An 8027-nucleotide genomic window follows, 5' to 3' on the forward strand; every position below is an offset into this window, starting at 1 on the left:
AGGGTGTAGAGCAGAGTATAGAGCAAGTTGTAATAAAATAAATTGAATATAATTCATACTAAATATGCGAATTTACTCACTTCTGAACCCTTTGAATGATTTTTGATGTAATGCATGTTGCAATGCAAGGCAAGAGATAAAAATTATACAATAAAATAGTAAATCACCACACTATCAACATTTCAAATATGTTATTTCCTTCATTCATAAGCCCCCGTTTTCCCCGTCCCAGCAAACCACAAATCATAGTCACGATGACGTCACTCCATTGATCTTGCCGCCAAAGTGAAGCCGCTCGAGAAAAGGCATCCGCCGGAGACAGTTTCCGCTCGCACGCACCTTTAATGAACTAAAAACACAGAATTTTGGCATTTCAGACAAACTGAATGACGGGAAAAACAGACAATTTAGGACTCTGTGTATACGAACAGTGCAACTAACACTGGTTATCAAAACTCGGAACACAATTGACTAAAACGTTAAAACGTAAACTTTAAAAAACATGCGTAAATTTCAATTGTACCTACCTATTTTTAACCCTTGCCATAGCGTAGAATTCAAGTTTAATCTCCATGAAATTATTACGGGAGTTTGCTATGTTTTAAATTAATTGTGTGTAGTTTAACTGACGACTCCTATTATAATTTTGCTCTTTATAGTTAGGTACCACATAACAATTCTAAAGCAGAACTCAACAAAATAGGCTTAGAAAACGAAATCCCTAAACACTTTCATTATAAAAAATATTCACATAGTTAATGGAAAACTTCAGTTTATTAATTCCATCGTCTGAACAGCCTTAACCTGAAAGTTTAGTAATAATCATTTGTTTTTTATTACAGAAATAAGGGTGAAAATGATGCGGTGAACGGGCCCTGTTTTGTTTAGACATTTCTTTGACGAAACTTCCATTGTTTTACGCCTTTTAGCTGGGTTCATTGTTTTGGTTTATCTGAAAATATATTATTAATTATTTAGAGAATCACTTTAATGTAAATATTTTTTAATATTTTGCTGCAAAATTTATATTTTGCTATAAGTGGTAAACAATTTGAATACTTTTTTCTTTTAGATTGATAGTACTGTAAGTTGTAACAAATTATTAAAATGATTTTAAACAGTTTAATTTATTCGCAGATAACATTTAAACAAGCTATAGTAATTACACTCAATTGAACTTCACTTATCACGATTTACTTAATAAAATCAGGCTTTTTTCTATATATACTATATGTATTTTTAATTTTATAAAAATTGGTTCAGTGTTTCAAGAGTGAAATTAAAAGAAAGTCGCATTTATAATATTAGAAGGTATTAAGATTATTGTACATAATCCTATAATAAACTTCACAAATATGATGAGTAGGCTTTGTAATTATTTCATAAAGAATTAAGTCGACTTTACAAGTGAATGAATAATCCGACAAGGCTTTGAAACTTATTACGGTAACAGCGCTAAGTAATTAATATTAAGATCAAAGACAATTGTAATACTTTAATGTTCAATATTGTTTTGTTCATGTTATAATTAAATACATAAAATATAATAAATTTACAACCGAATCCTTTAATTCTTATTACACATACGAAAGTAACTTTATCATGTATGTCTCTTCTTCACGCCTAAACCACTGAACCGATTTGGATTAAATTTGGTACAAAGATAATTTGTAATCTGAGAAAAGAAATAGGTTTTAAGTTTTAACCCGACAATCTTGTAGGACCGATAACTATACTTCCGAAAACTAGTTAATAATAAAGTCAAATAGAGACAGTTAATATTTAAAAATATTTTATGGAAATTGTGAACAGCTGTTAAAAGGTTTCTTTGTAAATTTTGTTTTCTGCATTGTTATTATGCATTGGAGCTTAGTTTACAAAATTTAACGATTTAACGAGGTTATAAGGCACCTGGGGAGTGGGGACATTATTTTCATTACAAAACATTCATGACGTAGGTAATTAGGGTGAAGATGGCATTTTCTTCAACACCTGAGACACGTTATCAAAGCTTTGCATCTAGTTAACGGTTATTATTGCCATTCAAATATTTTATTATAATTAATAATAAATAAATGATTCAGTAAAGTGGAACTTTTCTAAAGTTCAAACATATTTCGAAAATGTTATAGATCAATGGCACTAAAACACAATTAATTTATGTATTTGATGCATTTAATTAATATAAAGCAGAATAGATTCTTAAGCTAATTTTACAAAAATAAATTAATTATGCATTCTCCCTATTAATATATATATGACATGAGAACTATTAAAACAAAATTGTTCAAAAATATATGTCATAGATGAACAAGACATATAGATATTTAGCCACAAAAACTGTGTAATAATACGAACTGCATTTTTATGTTTAGTACTTTACGAGAATGTAGTGCGTTAACTTTCTAACGACACAATAATCATCTATTTTTAACCCTATGACATAAAAAATAATAATATGAAAAATCTATGCAACCGGATACAAAATCTATACTCATACGTAGGGTAAATTGTTACCATTAATGACGTTTACCCTCGCTCCATATAAAAGTGGTAATTAAAAAAATATCACAAAGCCACCATATAGATGTCCAATTAAAAACGAGCAATATTCCTTAATTAATTAACATTATTCAGAGCCGGTCGATCGTACCCTTTGTGGGGTAAAATAACACCATGGGGTAAAAATAGGTCATGCGGATATGTTGTTAATCTCCTTAATTAACATGGTAAAGCATCGATTTACGTAACGTAATGATGTGTTAATCCTTGGTTGATTTGAAAAAATATGGGTGTTTTTTACCCGTGCGTAGCGTGTGAGGTAAGTGGAGTTTATTCGCAGTGTTTTTTTTCTAATTCATCTCTAATATTAATTTAATCATATCACTTGACTATATCAAAGAACTAACTAATAACTAAATAATATGCGTATGTTAGGTGGAGCGCAAATAAATTACAATGCTTTAAAAAACGCCAAATGAAAAGGATGTATTTTAAAATATGACAAAACTCAAACTTAAAAACTTGTTTGGGTAATATAATCCAAACTTTGTATATTTATGAAGGATCAGTGCCAGTACAATTTGACTTATTAAAGCGTGTTTTATATTAGATTTTAAGCCATACATTATTATATTTAGTCGGTTCTCAAATTCTGATAAATCCAAATTGAACTCATCACAAACACAGAAGCCAAAGAATTGTCTTACATATCCACGAAAATCATACAAGCGTAACATAACAAATCTGCGTACAATCGTCTTGTGCTCGACTGGGTATATGACAAATTGCCTGTCTCAACCCACAACCCTTGCTATAATCTTACCAGGTAATATATGATTTATGGAAACCAAATAGAATTTTTATTTTTGATAACCATAATGCAGATGTAATGGAATTCTGGATTTTGCTGATGGAACGCGATTTAAAGTTCGTTGTTTTGTTCTTTCGGTATAATATAATGGTAAGGGTTAGCAGGAACTCTCGACATAGACAGCATTATTTAATTTTTATAAAATAAGACGTAAATGTAGCTATTTACCATAGTAATATAAGAACCAAAAAAAATCACAAAAAATATTAACTTATATTATGTACTAATTTAAATTGTATTCAATAAAAGAAACGTTTACCAAATCATCATATTTGAAAATTCTCAAGTTATCTTTCATAATATTAAACGTTAATATTCGTATTTTTTACTAATTCTAAGTTAATGTTATTTCCATAAACTCTATTTCTCCATTTTTCCTTAAATACATCAAAAGCGTCCCCAAACACATTACCACAAAAAATTGAATAATAATATTCGATTACTGAATCAATTTGATTAAATCTTTACTTCTCTTTACCAATAGTTTCCCAAATTACGGATTAGCGAGCGTGGGGTGAATATTTTCTTCGTAATTCTATTATCATGATATCTACTTGTTTTGATCGATGTATGGCATTATGTGTAAGTATAAAATACATATATGTTGTTTTGTTTGTATGTGTCTCTTATACTTTGCTTAACATGTTTATTAAGTATACTAGTATAATATCTAGTATACTTAATAGTAGAGATTTATAAAAAAGTTGTTGTTAAAAATAGTTACAAAAATTATATGAATATTTTGAGAGTAAAAACTATCAAGAAGGTTATATAGCAAGCCCAGTAAGTATCCAATTTGAATTATTTTGATAAATTTTAACTATGTTAACATGCAATAATTACCTACGGTCACCTACGTTTATAACTAACTAGCTTTCCGCCCGCGGCTTCGCCCGCGCAGTCAAAGAAAAACCCGCATAGTTCCCGTTCCCGTGGGATTTCCGGTATAAAACCTATCCTATGTCCCGGGGTAAAGAGTAGCCTATGTCGGGCTCGGGTATCAAAATATCTCTATACCAAATTTCATGTAAATTGGTTCAGTAGTTAAGGCGTGATTGAGTAAACAGACAGACAAACGGACAGAGTTACTTTCGCATTTATAATATTATTATAGTATGGATGTCACCAGAAGATCACTATATATATTCGTTTATTTAAGAGTATCATAATAACATACAGGATGTTCATAATCGACAACACAGAAGCAGTAATTACATCAATGAAACGCAATTTTCGGCCTTCTATTCCCCGCAGTTTCGCCCTACAATAATTCTTGTTAGAGCCCAATAGACACAGATAATTTTGGTGGCGGTATTTATGTTTGAGACAGTTACGTTATACAGGATGTTTGATACCCTTAAGGTTTGAACAAATCATTATTATAAGAACATTATACGTATTAAGTAATAACATTTCTAAAGTTGAGATAAAACAATATTCCTTTTAACTTATATATTTCACGTTATTACATTACAAAAAAAATTTTTAAAGGGAAACTTTTATTACATCGTCTCAAACTTTTTGGTCTGTGTAGTGCATGTCGCGTGACGGTCGGCTGCCGAGTAGGTATAAAGCAGTGTTCGGAACCGTTCGAACAGTTTCACTTTTACCGTGGCTTCATAAAACCACACAACATTTTTTCTTATTTAAGGTGTACTTAACACCTCTAATTCAAAATATTTTTTACCTTTACACTTTTTAATGGATTTCTGTACACTATACAATATACATAGATTCAAATCATATTAAAATATTATTATATAAATCTTACAAACTGTAATTATAAAAATTAACTCATACTTCATATCTAAGAAGTGAATCCAATCTATAAACTTACACTCAACTTACAATAACACCCTCATAAACTAAACTCTACAATCCGTCATATTATCTTTTTAATCATCTGGTCCAATTATAATGTCTTTGTATTTTTTATGTTTAATTAATTAAGATAATGATTTCTATGTATTTAATTTTGTATTTATGGTGAATAAATGATTGTGATGATGACCCAAAAAGAGCATCCTGTACACAGAATACGATATGAATGTTGCATGATATTCCTTGATATTATTTACCGCACCCCCGCTATAAACCTGTCGCCAATGAAGACAAACTGCGGACATCTTGTGGCCATACTTCGCTTTTTTGCTTGACCCTACAGGCCATTACGTTTATATTAAAACGTGGTCATTTCATTGTTCTTGGATTTTTTGTAGTATGAATCGTATTGGAATGGATATTGGAAAATAAAGTGGGAGGAAATTTTCGATTTTAAATATTACTCAAAATTTTATTATTTGTGTTATAAAGATGACTATAAAGATGACTATAAATGTTATCTATGTCTATACTAATATTATAAAGAGGAAAATGTATTTTTGTATGTTTGTATAGGCAATGTAATAGGCTCAAAAACTACTGGACCGATTTCAAAATTTCTTTTACCATTACTTAGAGGGATTCTTCCGAATCCGTATAGGCTATATTTTATCCCGGAAAACGTTAATATGTACCACGGGCGAAGCCGGGGCGGACTGCTAGTTGTAAATATAAATAGGTACAGTTAGGTCATGTACTCTTAGCTTAGGTAAGCTGGAAAGCTTTCCTTCTGTGTATAAACAAAATAAAAGAAAAAGAAATCGCTGAGATATCTCTCTTTTCATACAGACGTCCCAAAGACGACGATTCTCATTTCGTTGCCTTTTCTCTTTTACATTTTAATTTACTTCTGGTCTTCGCTAAACACTGCGAAAAAAATATAAAAAATAATATCAAATATTACAAAATTTGACCCCTGACTTCATTCCAACATTAAATTAAAAGCTATATCCATAATATTCAATTATCATAAATAACACACAAACAGAAATACAAACCAATCAGGCAATTGGAAATAAATGTAATCCGCGTGAAACGTCAGTGGACACGTGTATGCAAATCCATTTATTTGCATTCACAGTATCCCCAGTCACTGTTGAGTCATTTGCTTTTAAGCTGAATTATTGAAACATTATTATAGTGTATAATTAAACTTCAAGAAAAATTTGGTAGCCCTGTAAGTTTTGGCAATTATTTGAGAAATCTAACATGATAAGGTTATTTCCTTAATAAAGGGCATGTAGAGCCTAAAGTTTAGTTTTGAAATATTAATTGATTTTCGTATTTAATGCGCCCTTTTTTGAAATAGACGCTAAAGATATTAGAAAGCCCATTCTACTCGCTGATGATGCAGCTTGCTGTAATCGTTGGAATTATTAGAAACAAGAGTAGTTTTTCTGGTTATCTGTAACAAAGAAACAAGCATACAAATAATTACGTACTCAAAAATCCGAAGTGTTTGATAATTTGCTGCTTATCATATAAATTTTCCACATTAGCATAGGTAAAAAGATTTAAATTTAATAAATTAAAGACAAAAATATTTCCACTAATTGGTCAGACATGCTTATAAAATGTTGTTCTGACAAAATAACTTGCGAAAAACGCTATTATTTCGCAGTATTTCGCAGCTTTATTATTTTTTATATTATTACAATTGCAAAGTTCAATCAGGCGGCCAGACGGAATTTGTATATTTTTAACAAAACGAATGCCATAGTCCCTTTGTTTATCGAAGGGGAAATAATTAGAACAGATTCGAACGTCGAAAGGGAAGGAAATAAGAGAAAAACAATAATAATTCATCAGGTAAAAGAGGATAATCCTGATTTTTAACAATGGGACGAAAAAAGCACTCGGGAATACGGAGGGAAGAAAATTAGCAATTATATTATAGAAAATTTCATTTGGAACGCGATACGCGGAAATGTATCCCATAATTAGCGTGTTTAAAATGTTACATTTAAATATTTTTTCATTTTTGTATACACCATTTTCTGTTTTTATTATTTTTACTGTGTCTTATGATTTCTTACAAGCATAACAAGCTTTTAAAGCTTAATGAATAAAGTGTTTTATATTACCAATATTTTATGACGTGGTCATTACATATGAATGAAACAAGTTACTCTATAACAGATTGAATTTAAAGAATAACGTACAAAAGAGTCTAGTACTATATATAGTAAATATACCTACTTAAATTTAATTGAAAAGACAAATATATTGATATAATATGCCTCTATCCCCCAAAATAACTACATACATAACACACAAAACTATTTCAACGCTATAGACATAACAAAATAAGATTAAATAACAAATCATCACAATATTTTCACCCTAAAGATTATTGAATGTACGAATCGTCACATGATTAATTATATTAATTAATTGCAAATCCATTATAAGTATTGTCTTACACCACTTGTATTTAAAACCATTTAATTCATCAAATTGCGAATTAGTAAGTAGATCTGATCAATTATTGCACCCTTAGTTATGAATATGTAGCAGTCTTTAGATATTGGGACAGATGGCATTATCGGTAGGGGATGAAATTTCATATTTGTCCTATAGATGTACACTAATTTTAACTAATAATGATAACGATTAGTGTAATACATTAACACTAGAGCGCTCGCGCCTAAAATTTTCCTTGAGTGCACGCGTGGGTCACATATGTCACCCAATACGACGCACGTTTTTTTTCATAAAAATCGTAGTTAAAAAAGTAAACGAAGTACTTATTTATGAATCAACTTTATTTTTA

Source organism: Colias eurytheme, chromosome 20, assembly GCF_061535395.1.
Source record: "Colias eurytheme isolate Ceu_HAF_F1 chromosome 20, ilColEury1 Martin Lab GWU primary, whole genome shotgun sequence".
Lineage (NCBI taxonomy): Eukaryota > Metazoa > Arthropoda > Insecta > Lepidoptera > Pieridae > Colias > Colias eurytheme.